The 16,750-nt window shown below is 36.8% G+C and overlaps 1 protein-coding gene across 2 annotated transcripts in view; it reads right to left on the reverse strand.

Annotated features, from left to right (window-relative positions):
* The window catches only part of LOC131801489 (protein phosphatase Slingshot-like), a 59,948-nt gene extending 44,144 nt beyond the window's left edge, over positions 1-15,804 (reverse strand). The window contains exon 1 of one of the 2 annotated variants that reach the window (XM_059120239.1): positions 15,786-15,804. The gene's annotated coding sequence lies outside the window, so the exon portion shown is untranslated. Of the gene's footprint in view, positions 1-1,576; positions 2,223-15,785 lie in introns of those variants that run through there. The other variant, XM_059120238.1, reaches the window with a different exon arrangement.
* Positions 15,805-16,750: the final 946 nt, after the last annotated feature.

Genomic DNA, 16,750 nt, shown 5'->3' on the forward strand with positions numbered 1-16,750 from the left:
ATCAAGCAATCAAATGTTAGCATTCAATCAATTTTAAAGAGAATCATTGGGCGCCATTGGTACTTTTTGGATATTTTGGGAGAACTTACCTCGAAAATCTCATTTTTGTCGTCACAATTTGCTATAGCTAAGATTTTTTATAAAAAGATCGCTCCATTTTTGGAAAAAAGGCCGGGGTATATATTTTTTTTTTATATTTAATCCTTACAAAAGGCGGTATCTGTAGATCGTCCCGTTAGTCAGAAAGGTGAATTATAATCATATAAGGATAAGGTATATTAAAGCTATCTATATTTTTTTTTTTTTGGAAAATATATACCGATTGGACTTCCTATCGTTTAACCTGAATAAAGGCAGATCCATATTTTGGTCGACAGCTTATTGTCTTTCATAGCCTCGTTCTGCTGCATTAAGCAGAAAAAAACTTTCTATATCTATTCCAACCCACTGCTATGTTGTTAGATAGAAAGGATTAGCAATGTCCTCCGCGTTTGATAGTAAATTTCACATAAGGCCGTCTGACCCTAGAGTTTTTTTTATGGCGAGATAGACGCCCAAAGGCAAATCCAAGCGATTCTTATTTCCTTATTTGGTAAACATTTTTAGTTCGTATCAAGTTTGTGATTATTCCTAAAAAACAGCAGGTCGAATATTGATGCGTAATTGTTAATTTGAAATTTCAGTTATCAGTTATTGGCCATGTTATCACAAATGTGGCTAGTTGGTTGAATCACAAAAATTTATATTTATATTTGTTTTGTTTTCAAACGACACAATCTAATCATGATTGCCATACACAGTGGAACATGTTTGTATTGACAATATTTTAAAACTCTTTGACATTTCCGAATTGTAACCAATTTAAAATGGTCTGCAAAATTGTAATCTCTTAAATTTCATGGCAATCAAGTCCCACTGTAACCATTTTCCTATTACCCTGGAAAAATAACTTTGTAATGCAAAGACCCGCACTTGAAGATACTCGACAGCCCCTTATCCGTTAACCGGGAAATGGTTGAGTTCTAAAATTGCGTTGACTCTTTTCAAAAAAAAAAAAGAAGAAAGTCGCAAATTTTTTTGTCAAGTACACAATTAAGGTTGAAACGAAGAATTTACAGAATTTGCGGGCAACAAAATGTTAAGGATTTGTTTTCCGCCCAGCACTGCCATGGACCACAATAGAACAATAACAAGAACTACAACAACGGCAACGGCAACCTGAAACAACTGGGAAATGGTTTTTGCCGTTGTCGCCGCCAACGCCACAGCATCAGCATCCATTCGGTATTTGCTTTAGATTCCCTTTCATGGGAAATTTCACCTTGACTAACGTTTCTATTTTCTCTGCAGAGTTTTCAATGCATTTTCCAGGGACAAAAAGTGCATGCGTTTCACAATGCACTGCAGCAGTTCGATGGTGCTGGGAGTGGAGTGGTGGCGGCGGCAGTGGGGGCTAATCAAATTCCATTGCAACGCTTATCCCTCGAGAAATTTGTTATTGTTTTTTTTTTTTTTTTTTGGTCTTTGTTTTTGCTTTTCTTTTGCTAGGAAATGAAAATCTCTTTATGATACATACATTTTATGTTTCTTTCGCTCGTTCGCAGGAATTTAATGGCAAATCTTCTTCCTCTTCCCTGGAACTGTCCAATGGGGGAGGGGGGATGGATAAATGCTGATTTTTGTTGACACTCTCACACCCGCCGCTACCGTTTGTGTGTTTTTATTTTGCCTTTAAACGCCACACATTTTTCTCATAGCCTTTATTGAAGAGGAATCAAATACGCACCAACACACACACACACAAACACAACAGAAATTTGTTATATCACAGCTTGCTCAATACACACATCGATGAACGGAGGAACACACACACAGAGACACACACCGCTTATGGCACGGCCAACATGCAATGTCCTTTTCCTAAAGATTTTCTTGATTTTTTGTTAACAATTTTCTTGGCTTAATATTTTTTTAATAATTTTTGGAAAGGCTAGGATTGGGTGATTGTTCAAAAACAAATGGGGATTTATTTATTTTTACTTTGTTTACTCTGTCGCTCGGCGTTCGTTTTTGTTTTCGCTTTGGTCTGCTTGTTTTGAAGTTAAAATTAGAAATAAGGAAATCATGAGAAACCGCTACAATTATAAACAACAAAGACGCGTGCACCGTTATCGAGTTATCACATTTTTACCGTTAGCCGAGCCATTAAGGACTAAAAGTTTGATTGGATATGCAAAAACCCCTCACCAACACACACAACCACCAGTGCACAGAGAAAGGGAGAGAGCCATATCTTGGCGGCAGAGTTACTCTCACTCATTCGCCATGGTAACCTTTTAAGGAATTCTACTCAAAAGCTCTCCCTTTGAGTGGGACTAAAGTAAGCACAGAGAGTTTCGACTGTTCCCAAACAATTTCTTTTCATCAGCATTTCATTGTTCGTTGCTCCAGCCAAAAACACAAAAAAAGCTTGCAAAAATTAAGCTTATAATAAAAATCGCTGAAGAACAAAAGCTTTTGATTTTCTTTAACTATGAATGAATGAATGAATTATAATTATTTATTTTATGGACTTGTATGAGCAATATTCATATGTAGGTAGGTAGGTTTTTTGTGTGACATTTACCATAACCACCGGGAGAGGGTAGAGCAGACATTAATCATACAGTCGGTGTCGAAAGGTGGTAACAAAAAATGAACTATGTCGGAAAACGAAATGTGAAGAAATAAAATATAAGATTTTCGATTTTGATACGGACACATTTAGAAAAAAAAAATTGTAAATTGTATGATGCTCATATGCCATTGTCGGAAATGTCGGAAATAGCACCAAATTTTAGCATAAGTTTAGATTTGTTCGAATTGGTCACCTTTGGCACGAATTATGGCCTTCAAACGGCCAACGAAACCGTCACACGCTGCCCGAATGTTGCTCTGCGGTATTTTGGCCCATTCCCGGCGAAGCTCTTGCTTGAGGTGATCGAGACTTTGGAATTTTTTGTGTCAACCTTGCTTTCCAAAATACTCCAAACACAATAGTCGAACGGAATGGTATCCGGAGATTTTGGTGGCCATTGTGCGCTGGAAATGAAGCGAGGAACCTCATTTTGTAACAATTCTTGGTGGCGCGTGCTGAGTCTTGTTGGAATGTCCAAGGTCTGCGGTCAAAATGTTTGCGTGCCCAAGGCTTTAATACACCCTCCAGAATATTTTCGCGATAATATTCGGTCGATAAATACGAGCGGAGAGCGACCATCAGCTATTATGGCGGCCCACACCATCACCATGGCCGGCGCTTGAGTTCTGGTGGCCAACCGAAGGTGCACATTTTCAGCTGACCTCTTTGGCAAGAAAACACGATCATTTTGTATGTTTACAACTGCTGGACAACAAATCAGGGAAAACCAAATTCGGCTGTTCCCCACTTTCGGCAAGCGAAGCAACTCTTTAGCTCTTTTGAGTATATTTTTTTCTGTTGCGTTGTAAGTTCTTGCATTTTTTGGAATTTCAATGGCTTTACCCCGAGCTCATTTTTAAATATTTGTCGAATAGAATATTGCGATATGTTCAGCTCATGAGCCATTTTTCGGCCACTTCAACGCGGGTTTCGATCAAGTCGCCTCTTTATTTTCGAACCATTTCTGCTGATGTTGCTGTTTTCCACCGTCCACTTCCTTGACGTCGGGCTACGCTACCAGTATCACGGTAACGTGCGATGATACGAAACCCCAAAGATTTATTCACATTTAAATGTTGTATTCCCGCCAAATATAAGGAAATCACACTTTTACACTGGAAATCCATCACGAATAACTTCTTTTCTGGAAAATTCTCAACAAAATGCCTTTGTACGCTTGTAAATAATATAAGGAGCTCTCACTGGAATAATTTTAACAGCTGTCGGATGAGTGGCTTAAGAATAACAGCAGTCTGAAGTTGGTTGCCGTTGTTTCATCTCACCCTGTATATGCAAATTTAATGCAAAGGGGTGTAGGTTATCATAAAGTCGGCCCCTTTCTTTACTCGTGTTTTTTTAATACTCGACTAGAAACCGCCAGGTCATTAATTTTTTTATTTTAATTATCATTACCTTTCAAAAGGTCCTTTTTTAGAACAATTCGTAAAAAATCCAACTATGAACTAATTTTCGACACCCACTGTCTGAAAGACTTTACATTAATATTTTATTGTCAGACCATAACATCGGCCATAAAGCGATTAATATGATTTTATTAATAAATATTTTTATGACTCAATCTGCATTCAGTTAAAGAAAGGGATAAATGGGCACATTTATATCCTTGTGGTAATCTTTCATTTCATTTTGCTTTGTTTTGTTTTACATTAAATGGATATTTAAATGTTTAGCTTTCATTGACAGTTAGAAGTTAAACATCCTTTGTGGGTAGGTAAATATGAATGCTGGGAGTGGGAGATGTTGGCTGGCATGACATGACGTGTAACCTTGACCTCCCGTTGTACTGACAAAATTCACATCATAGCTAGGTATTACTCAGAAATGCGGGTGGAGCATTTCTCTGGTGGTTGGGGAGTTTTCCTGACAACAACAAAGAAACCGGTTACAATATCTTGGCGTCGAATGATGACCTTCATTATTTTCAAAATAATGAGAGCAATGACTCGATTCAAATGTAAGCCAATTTGAAAGGAAACGTGACAAAGGTATTTCGGTTTTTCATTCTTTTTTTTTTTTGTTTGGAGCCAACAAAAGTGTCATTCGAAACAATGAAATAATTTCGCAGCAAATTTGAGCAGCTTAGAAAGTCATTAAATTTGACAGTTTTTTCAAAAGATAACAAAAAAGTGAAAAATGATGTATGTGTGATACACATAAATGGATATCTATTTTGCTAAATTGAAACAAAATACCCAAGAATTCTTTATGACTGCCCCCCCCCCCACAAAAAAATTGTACTCTTTTTGTTAGACGGCATTAGTAAATCCCATCCCCCCACTTTGATAAGTTAAAGAAGATTAATGACTTTGATAAATAAACATCTTTAAAGTGAGCATTGAAAGGCACCAGCAATTATAATTGCGGAGAGTATTTGATTTTTAAGAGGTAACAGGAATACCATATATTTTTCACTCCAAATCATTGCTCCATGGGAATTCCCTACGACTCTGCGCACATTAGTAGAGAGAGAGAGAGAGAGAGGGAGTGAGAGATAAAAACACATGGTTCGGAAATCATACAAATTATGAATATTGCGTTATGGTGAGTATTATTGCAATCTAATATCAATTTTACAGTTCAGCGGATTAAGTAAACCCAGTGGATTTAAATTGTCAATTCCATTGCATAAACTTCAAATACATTCTTATAAAGGAGATTTGATCGGGAAACAACTGTTGGATTAAGATTTAAATGCGACTTAATTTAAAAATTTTTTTAAAGGTTTGAAATCCAAAGACCCGTTGAAAACAATTGGAACACAAATAACACTACAAAATACAAATACTCATTGACTCCCTATATAACCCAAACAATCCTGGTACATTTATATTGATATTGTCCAATCCTATCCCGTTTTTCTATAAGTAACTTGTGCTATCTAAATTATATTGAATTGTAGGGAGGCCAATTGACTATTTCTGTGATTTCTTTATATTTGGCTGGAAAACCACAAGTGGCTATCGTTAAAGCATTCCAGCTTTTAAATGTGAATAAATCTTTTGTGTCACGTACCATCGCTCGTTACCGTGATACTGGTAGCGTAGCCCGACGTCAGGGAACTGGACGGACATAAGAAATTAAATTGTTGCTTCGCTTGGCCGAAAATGGTGAACTTTCGAATTTGGTTTTCTCCGATGAGAAAACATTCGTTGTCGAGCAGTTTGTAAACAAACAAAATGATCGTGTTTACTTGACAAAGAGGTCAGATGAAAACGTGCACCGGTTGTGTTCGATTGGCCATCAGAACTCAAGCGCCGGCCATTGTGATGGTGTGGACCGCCATAACAGCCGTTGGTCACTCTCCGCTCGTATTAATCGACCGTGGCATCAGAATAAATGCTGTGAAAATATTCTGGAAGTTGTATTAAAGCCTTGGGCATGCAAACATTTTGGCCGCAGACCTTGGACATTCCAACAGAACTCAGCACCATCGCACTCAGCACGCGCCACCCAAGTATGGTTACAAATGAGCTTCCTCGCTTCATTTCCAGCTCACAATGGCCACCAAAATCGCCGGATACCAATCCGTTGGACTAGTGTGTCTGGAGTATTATGTCGTTCCCCTCAAGCAAGCGATTCGCCGGGAATGAAAAAAATACAGCAGATGTCATGAACCAGACACCTCAACAACCGGTATACATCCTGCAGTAGGATGTAGTATCCATTTGAAAATATTCCGGAGAAAAGTTTGACATATCATCAAAATACCGAATATCTTGGGATCCATACCAAAACTTGTACCTATATATAGGTCAATATTAGATTTGTCTTGCACACAGTGAACACAAACTGCCAATTTACTGCTAATACTTTTTGAAATTGTGTCTGAAACCCTCTAAACACCCTCAATATGCTGGTACAGTTATCAATTTCCCGTTTTCAATACCAAAAATATTCGAAATCTTGCTCACCGAAATCCACGTTTTAATTCTTTTTCCAACAATCTCAATAGGATTTCACTCAGTATATTCTGGTTTATATCGTCTTTTGATGTTTTCTGAACCCTGCATTGAGTTATTTTCTCACATAATGTCTGCCTCTCTTTTGTCCCTCTCTATCTCTTTTCAATTTCCTTCCGGACTTCTTTTTCTCTTCACTCAAATGGCCAACTTATATAACCATTCATCAACAACAAACTTTAGTGACTAGGAATAGTTCCTCAAATGGTTTGACTATCTGAAGCAACTAAACGACTACAGCAAGTGCCTCTATGTAACTTTTCGAGGGTGTGTTTGTGCGTGTGTGCGGAGGCACAAGTGTCACTGAGGTATGTGCAAATGTACTTCCGCGCAAATTAAAAGGTGTTGATGGCAGGCAAAACTGGCCCATTCATAATAACAACTTTCGCACTTTGGCCGTGTCGTCGTGAATAGCTGCATTGTTGTGGCTAAACGTCAGTGTGTGTGTGTGGGGGGGGGGGGGTCTTCAGCGGGGAAGAAGTGTTTAATTTGTTTCTGCAAAACTTATTACTGGCCATATGGGCGGGAACTGCACTTGTGCACTGTTTGTTCACAGAGGATATATCAATGACCAAGTGACCCAACACGGATGCAGAAATTTAGTTTGAAAATGAGTAGAGAAGGAGGTGGCCGGACAAATCCGGCCAATGGTCATGGGGGTTAAATGTTAGTTATTAAATCAAAACCTATGTTTATTTTCAACGACTCAACTGTCAGATGGCTTGATGATACCGGACAAAAGTGTTGCACACAGGAAGACAGAGCGAGCGAGAGAGAGAGAGAGAGATCAAATGTGAAAAGTGTAAAAGGGAATAAAGCACAAAACAAATAACAAACGATTGATGTTCGCTAGTGGCCTTGACTCGCAACGGAAGTGGAAATCTCATATCCTTTATTCGAATGGAAAGCAAACATTTCCTTTGTGATTTCCCAGAATTCCCTCTGCCATATGGAATGACCGGACAAAAAGCCTATAAACGCTCACATTTAATCCACCAACTCAGTGTTCAATGTCATATGGCTGGCTGCTGGCCTGCCGAAAATTGTTTGGGTGTCTCAAATATTTTTGTGCAATTTGTGCTAATTTATCATTGAAATGGAAAATGAATGTTTTAATGTTGTTGTTGTTTCGTTTGGTTTCTTTGTTTAAATTTCAATGGCCAGCCAAAATCGCCAAATCTCTCCGTCAGCCATCTAAAATGATTTGTTAGTAGGTGTAGACGTAAAATACTTGTTGAAATATATATATGCAGAGAAGTCGTCTAAAACCATAACATACCAGTGACACAGTAAGGTGGGTCGACCCAAATTGGGGGAAAGGAAAAGAAAAACGAAATTTAATTGTTCTCTATCATCGAAAGTAATATGAAGTTAAGTCAATGGGGAAATACTCAAATCTAAGCGATCACCCATTTGAATCTTCAACAACAACAAAACAAGCATAAATTAATTAATACAAAAATAATTTTTGAAATTATAATTTCTTGATAATTTCCATTTTAAACAGCTTCGTTTTCCATCAAATAAAAATTAATATTTCGAAACTCTGACCCCTTTCAATACACATCTCATTCGTATATCTAAATATTTATTTGTTGTATTTGATATTAAACGGAAAATTGGATTAGGCATTTTTCTTCAAAAAACATATAATCTTATATACATTTTAAATATACATATATGGGTGATTCCACGTTTTCGGGTGATTTTGAGTTATTGTGCGCAGTAGATGAAAATAAAATTTAAGGAAAAAGATTTTCGTGCTAACATAAATGGGGAAGAAAAACACTTATTTACATTAAAAATACTTGTAAATGTAAACGCCTAAAAGTATACACTGTCTTCTAGAACCTTAATAAAATTCAGGTGTAGATGGCGCTCATAGGGATAATCAGAAAGTAAACTTTTTATGTTTCTATGATGAATTTTCCAAAGAAAAATTTTTGGAATATCCATTCAAAGGTTTGAGCTTATTTTCCTTTCTCTTTTCTCTTACGTCATCAACAGCCGAAATTGCCCCCATAGAATCTATGTCGAATTCACATTATGATAGGAGCCAAAAAGTAGGCAACGGTTAATGTGTTTGTAATAATTCCCACCAAATAGTCATAAAATCGATGTACACTATAGCCCCGACTTGCATCGCTAATGGATCGGAGAAACTCGACGCAAATCGAATTCGCTTTTTCTATATGCAAGGTGGTACAAAAGTAAACTTCCGACGTTTTTTGGCTGTAATTTAAGACAAAATGAAAAAACTTTGATTCGTCGTCAAGGCGAGAATATGATGTCATGTAAATAGCCGCCGCCACAGTTTATTGTCGTTTGAGCCCTTTTTCTGGCAATTTCTATCACCTTGCCCAAAACTTCCGGCGATAGGACCTATCATTCTTGTTATTGTCTTTAAGAGCAGAAAGAGTCTGAGGCTTATTGACATAAATCCGCGACTTCAAAAAACCCCACAAAATGAAGCCTGGAACGGTTAAATCAGCTCAGATCTTGCTGGCTAGTGCAAATCGCCAAAACGGGAGATTAGGCTCCCGGAAAATTGCATACTTCACTGTCCGTTGCACTGTCCTGTTGGAACCACATGTTTTCCAATCCCAGCACATCAAGTTGGGGCAAAAAGAAGTCATTGATCATTGCTTTGCAACGATGGCCCGCGATGTCTTGAAAGAAAAAAGGTCCGATGACTCCTCCAGCGAAAACAGCACACCATACAGTGACTATGAGAGGGTGTAATGGGTCTTTGAGTGTTACACGCGGATTTTCAGTGTCCCAGAAGCGTAAATTTTGCTTATTTATGTACCCGCTAAGATGGAAATGGGCCTCATTACTCATGATTATTTTTGATGAAAAATCATCTTCTTCTTGGTGGTTGATAAGGATGACTAGAGCGTATGTTAGACCCTATTGGCTGTCAGCAGCTAAAAGATGATGCACCATTTCGACTTTGTACGGAAACATCTTCAAATCTTGTACCAAAAAGACCGTTGACTGATACTCATTTGCGTGACACGTCCTCGGCTACAGGAGAAATATTCTCTACAGAACGTATACTCCGGGGTCTGGCAGCATCTTTTGCTGTGCCAGTCTTTTCGAGGCGAGCGCCTAAACGTTGAGTGTTTCACCAGTAGGCGTTGGACGTCCAGTAAATCTGCGACGAAATTCACGTCGTGCCAAGGCCACTGACCGATTATTGGTCAAATATACTTTTGCGCCACCTCGTACAAGGCACATTGATATTTAATTTATTGGGGAAATATTCGCAAGGGGAAAACAATTGAATTGCAATTTAAAAAGCGGCGTAAATTTTCAATTTGTTAATTCAAATCTTAATACTAACATAGGTTAAATGGCTTAAATTTAACTATTCTATAAATAAACATGTATTTATTCAACGACTAATTTATGTTAACGAAAAGTGCCAAAATATATTTGTGGACACTTCCAACTGTAATTATGCCTTAAGACTACAACTCAAGACGACGCACTTCAAGGCCCCGGTGTATTTATTATCTGTCGTTTAAATCACATATCAGGAATTAAAAAAATTGAATTGATGTTAGTCAATTTTGAGCTGGAAAGCGGAAAATTTGAAAAAAAAAAATTCTCGCAAAAATTGGAAAGTTTCAAAGTCGATATTTTGGCGTATTGCTACTTGCAATGCAGTAGATTCTCGAGTTTTGGTCGTAAGAGGGGAAGGCCCAAAGAGGGATCTTCGACATCATTTTCATGCAAAACTGAGTAACACTCATACCCAGTCATTCCCCATTAGCATAAAGTATGAAATAAAAAATATGTAAAATAAAAATTATGTAAAACGTTTTTATATCCCGCACACCACTCGGTCTTGGAAAATATTCAAACATTTCCATCAGCTGATTTTATCGTGTACTATCCCACACATCTAGAAACGATAGAATTTTGTGTTTGAAAATATATTTCAAACGAATTGTTTGCTAAAAACCTGAATGTGGGTGGGTGGATGTTGACTACATTGTTGACCCCCTCGATGTCTGTTGTGTGCGCGCCTCATTCATTTTGTGTTTATAATTCACATTTCATGCCAATGCCGCCATGGGATAAATGAAAAAAAAGAAGCACACAAGAAAAAAAAAAAACAATTATATGGACTGGGCAAAAAGTTTTCAAGAATAATACATAAAATATAAATGACTAAAATATGTATTACTGGAACTAAATTAAATGAATTTGGCACGTGGATGGAAATGATGAAATTCATTTGAGGTGCTAAAATTTTCAACACAAATGTATTAAGAATTAATTGAGAATCATTTTTTTGCAAATCCGCCATCAAGTTTCAGCTGAGTCTCACTTAAATACCAGATTTTACCAATTAAGGATAGATAAACTATTGAGCGAATAATTCAATAGCTGCGTGTGTTTGTCTCAGTGACTAAAACTATGAAAACGCGTCACAATTATAGAAGAACACAAACAGAGAACCAGCTGGATTTTAATGCCACTGTTTTTATTTAATTTCTTATTGTTGTCATTAACTTGTTTTGTTACATTTTCATTAAATTTTTAGCAATTTATTTAAAAAAAATGCAAATGGCCATTTTTGTTAGTTTTGAGTCATAATAAATTAGACTTATTTTCTTAATAATTTTGAATGAAATATTAGGCATTAGGAGATTTGAAGAAGAAAACACAAATGTTTATAAATACCAAACTACTTTCCTTTAATGCAAATTTAAACAACATTTTTCTCCAATGGCCAAAAACAACAGGTTTATTTTGGTAGTATTTTGAAAATTAAAAAATAAGCACTTAAAATTTAATGATTATTAATTTTTCAATTGGCCCAATTTGTTCAAAATATGCAGCCAGTTTTTATTTTTGATAATATGAAAATACTAAAAATATATTTAAATCCGTGTTGGATAAAACACAAAAGCTTTTGAAAACGAGAAGAGACACATAATCTTCCAGCCCTACTGTCATTTCAAATTTCTCTGGTTCAAAGGACAAGTTTTAAAAAAAAAAAATCTATCCGACTCGAAGGACCAAATGTAAACCTGAAGAGAAAGACAACCGAATTCAAACAGATCCATTTCAAATCTGTCCGGCTTGATGGACCAAACGTTCATCGAGCAAAGAAACGCAACCATCCGTGTCGGCTGCAACTCAAATCTGATTTTATTCAAACATATTTTCCTTAAGTATTGCCAAAACGTATCTAACTTCACTTAATCGCTGGCATACAATCATTCTTATTCTTCATGAGAAAAACGCTACAAGGGCAGCACTAATACTCGCCCTTGAAGGCAATTCCCATGTACATCGTCTCTTTCTTTTTTCTACACTGGCAATGCCATATCATTTGATCGATGTTCTCTTGCTCTCAGAGTAAGAAAGGAGAAACAAATGTTTTGAGAAGAAGAAGAATCTTATTTTAATGTAATTGTTTTTTGCACTTGACCAAGAAGGTCGTAGAAATAAAGTTGGGGCCCCAATATAATTTAAATTTAAAGCGTAAAATATGAGTGAAACTAAAGAGAAACCATTATGCGTTTGATTCAAAGCCAGTACCGAAGATAGAAACAACAACTTGCTCTTTGGTGCATCATCCCAGTGATGGCAGGCCGTATCCGGAGAAAACTTGGAACCCTTTTCCACGTAAGAACACTTGCCCGAGCAAGAAGCGCAGTTAACCAGTCGATCAGAGAAACCGACCCCTTGGTGATCGACTGTTGTAGGGTTAACTATTCCCGTCAAAACTTATCTATTCTAATACTGAATGGAGAACATCGCAGGGCTGCTTGTCCCTTCCTTCCTTGGCTATCTGTTATTCGTGTACAAAATATTTTATAAAGCTTTATTCAGATTTTACACAGCACCTACTCCAAAGGCAGAATCTTTTATTGGTACTGATATATTTCTCTATCCTCCACTTTTACTTTATAAAGAAGTTCGTTTATATTTATTTTAGCTGGAGGGAAGAGTTTACATAGTGAATTAAAACTAATTCCTTGCAACACCCACACCCACAACAACTTGTCCAGCATGGATTATTACTAATAATTACGCGAACATTTGATACTGTAACGCTTAATGATGTATCCACCTCCTCCTACCCGGTATTGGATATCAAACCATTAAAATCATTCATGCTTCAAATGTGACTGAGTCATGATATTTTGTTCATTCATCCATTTCGTTGGTTCATCGATTCATTTCAATTCAATTTTTTTCCCAAAACACTGCTACTACTACCCCTTCTCAAACGTTCGAGAATAAAAATATTTTCAATGAAACTCTTCCACAACGCAACTTAAAAACTCACTACGGCACACCGCCTACCTTAAATGGTAACTTTTTGTAATTATTTTTTTTTTTTTGAGTAGGTATTACCTTTTTTGTAGATGACCGACCAACCGGCTAGCCAGCTGATGGAGACCGCAAATATGACGATAGAGGAGAGTAAGAGAATGAAAATGTGTGGAAGAAAATCGAACAAAAAAACAAAAAACCTAAAACAAGTTAAAAATCAACCGGCTATTTGTACATTAACAAGTGAATGTGACTGTGGGAGGAGATATCGGAAACATCCACAGTGATTCAGAACGACGTTGTATTTTTTATATTCAGCACTATGGAAGGTATATTAAGTTTGTTATAACGTTTGTAGCTTCCCTAAACAGACATATTTGTATGTAAAAGCTGGATGTTGGACGAAAAGTTCGATTGAGACTAACTTCATATAGCCTCATGCCAAATCGGTTTGTTTTAAAATTCCTGAAAATAATGATTATTTCTATATCATCATCAAAAATACAAAATATTTTTGAGAACCCCAAGTGAAGTCTTAAATAATAATACTGCGTTCAGTTTTCGACTGCGTCCATGTTATTAATTCAAATCTTAATACTAACATAGATTAAATGGCTTAAGCCTAACTATTCTATCAATAAACATGCATTTATTCAACACCTACTCTACGTTAACTAAACGTACCACAACATTTTGTAAACACATCGACCTACAACTATGATTGGAAAAATTCTATCCATTTGTAGCCACTTCCTAATAGCCTCTTGCAATTCTTATAGAACCCAAATGTTAGCGGAGTCTATTATAAATTGGGAATGAAACTTTTAAAATATCGAAAACCCAACGATGTGTGATATGGGATACCAATATTGTGTCTAGAATTTTCACCAGGTTGAGACCACATCCTCTGAAAAACTACCGCGTGCTAAAAGATGGTTCTTCACATTGTCATAAATCCGCCTCCAATAAGAATTCAATTCATTATCCAAAACTTTGTTGGGCCAAAACGACCACTGTTTCTCTTGGCATACCATGTTCTTCGGCTAAAATGGCTGGAGATCAATTGAGGAGGGGTTAATCAGTGTTAATTGAGTATTATTACAAGCCTGGCAGGATTCTTAATATCCCATCCTCCCTCTCTAGGTCATTAAGACACTTTCTGGCACTTCTGTCGCCGAAGTTATTTTTACCATGGCCAATGGCCTGGATACCTTCCAAGGAACTCTTGAGTGGGTACTGCTATGAAATCGCATTCATTATAGCCTATGACCATTTTATTGATTCAGATCTTAATACCAACAAAGGTTAATCGGACTAAGTCTAACTATTCTATAAATAAACATGGATTTATTCAGTGCCTACTTTACGTTAAAGAAATTCGCAAAAAAGTTTTGTGCCTTACGGCTGCAACTAAAAGTACGACCTACACCTTCGTTTACCTATGTCGATTTTCCACTGGCGCTATGAGGAGGCACTCTGTTGTAATCTTCTATACGGCATTCTGACAAATCATAGCTAGTCACAGGCCGGTCTATACATTGTAAACCAAACTTTTTGACCTCACTCTGTCGGATAGCGAATTTAGGATTTTCTTCATATTTTTCAATTTGTCGCGGATAGCTGCGTCTGCACGGACGACTTAAAAGCGAGCTCACAAATGTTGAGGTAATTGATATTTGGAATGCTAGATCCATCGACTCAATGATTTCGGATTTAATATATTCTGAAATATTCCAAACGACTTGGAAGGAAAGAGGAAAAATCACATTCATCAGTCCTTAATCCTTTTGCAACCTTGATTGCATTTGGCTTTCTTATACGACCGCATGTCAATTATAATTGACTGAGGTGTAACCTATTTTCCTCTAAAGAAGAATGCCAGTATTTTTTTCTCTATCTGATATTTTGTGTATTTGAGCCAGGGAGATGCTGGACCTGAATTCGCCACTTTAATTTTGCCAAATTTTACAAAAGACTTTATATTCTTCAATTATTATATTTGGTGATACTTTTTACTGATTTTTCGCAATGACTACCCCTAATGTTCACCTGAATTCAATTGTTTGTTTCTTTTTAACTTTTTTCGCCATATTCCACCAATGCCGGCTTATTGCATAAATAAATATAAAATGCAAATTATATATGTAATATTTTCAAAATTCCTATTAGAAGTCCCGACACATACGTATTGGAATTGATTTTGGCATTAGAAAGTGAGTCGGCGACGAGACAACAATGAAGGTTTCGCTCGCTTCACTGGTCACACAAGTGGCAAATGGCGGCTGGCCTATGCACTGGCTATTGTCTTCTTTTGTTCGTATCAATTCCCATTACAAATACAAACATATGTACACCAAAGTGTTAATTTTGCCACAACTTCCGCATGGGAATGCGTTTGAATAATGAAGCCACAAGGCAATTTGTAGGGACAACATTTGTTCCCAGCTGTTGGAAGATAAACATGACCAGGCAAATAAACAAACCAACAATTCAATGCAATTTAATGGCAACAACGGAAGCCAATCAAGCCGGCACTACATCATGTCGCCGATCAACCCACCGCCCGACCGACCAAGCGAGCAATCGCCCATGCAGGCAGGCAACACAAAAGACAATGAACCCAAGAATGGCAACTGGTCTACATTCTTTTCTGCAGTGCCTGCTCTTGTTCTTCCCCTCCATGTTGTCTTGGGTTTGTTTACATTTGGAATTTGGGAGTTTGAAATATTAAATTAAATATCCATTGATCCAAACCAAGCTAAAATGAATTTCGACTTATTTAATACATTCTTGTTTTGATCTTTAAACCTCCAAAAATTTTTGCTTACCCCTTGACTAAAATTTCCTCAAAAATGCTATGCACCCATCCTTGCCACTCTTCCAGTTTGCCAATAAACAATATTATTTTTTAACTTTGTGTTCTATCTGCAAGATTATCTCAACTTGTTATTTTTGTGTTGTTGTTTTCCATTTAATTCCTTATTTTCATATCGCAGCTATTGTGCACATTCGAAATTAAACAAAAACCAAAAAATATTGTATTTAATTTCTACAGTTTTTTGTCATTTGACCATCTTTCTTCACTTCACTACGAAATTCACTTCGATTCCCACGTTTAGTTTCTATTTTTAAACTCTGATGTGTATTTACTCTGTAAATCTTTTGGCGTCCCTCGTTTGCTCTTTCGATCTCGCTCTCTCTCTCTCTCTCACACACATTCAGTGTAAGCGCCAATTCCCCCCACTCAGCTATTGCTGTTCTCTTGTTTTCAGCTGTATTGTGGACATAATGATGAGATGATAAATCAATATTCTCAAGAGAAATGAGAGTAATTTCCTTGATGAGGGGCAAACATGACGTTTAGTAATTGGAGGCAAACTGAGAGCAACAGCTGATGGGGATGATGATGATCTTTCACTTAATGGCGTTTGCACAAAAGGTGATTTAAATCTCACCGTAAATGTGGCTACATCATTTTTATTGACAAACAATTAAATCAGATATGAATGTAAAAAGAAAAAAGCACAGTGGGACGTTGCAATAAACAAATGTAAATTAATTTGTGCCGATGGAGCTGAGAAATGAGGATTTATTTCAATGGCCATAGATAACACAAATTTAAAGCGAGACAATTAATTATTTAAACTGGTGTTGCCAGATGTAAATGAGAACTAATGCATTGGTAACGACATGAAATATAAATATGAGGGAATTTGTTGGTAGAAAGTAATGCGAATAAACCCGAAAAATTAAATATGAATGTAAACAAAACCAACGAGGTCTAAAGAGGAAT

Source organism: Musca domestica, unplaced genomic scaffold (genome assembly GCF_030504385.1).
Source record: "Musca domestica strain aabys unplaced genomic scaffold, Musca_domestica.polishedcontigs.V.1.1 162, whole genome shotgun sequence".
In the NCBI taxonomy this organism is placed as follows: Eukaryota; Metazoa; Arthropoda; class Insecta; order Diptera; family Muscidae; genus Musca; species Musca domestica.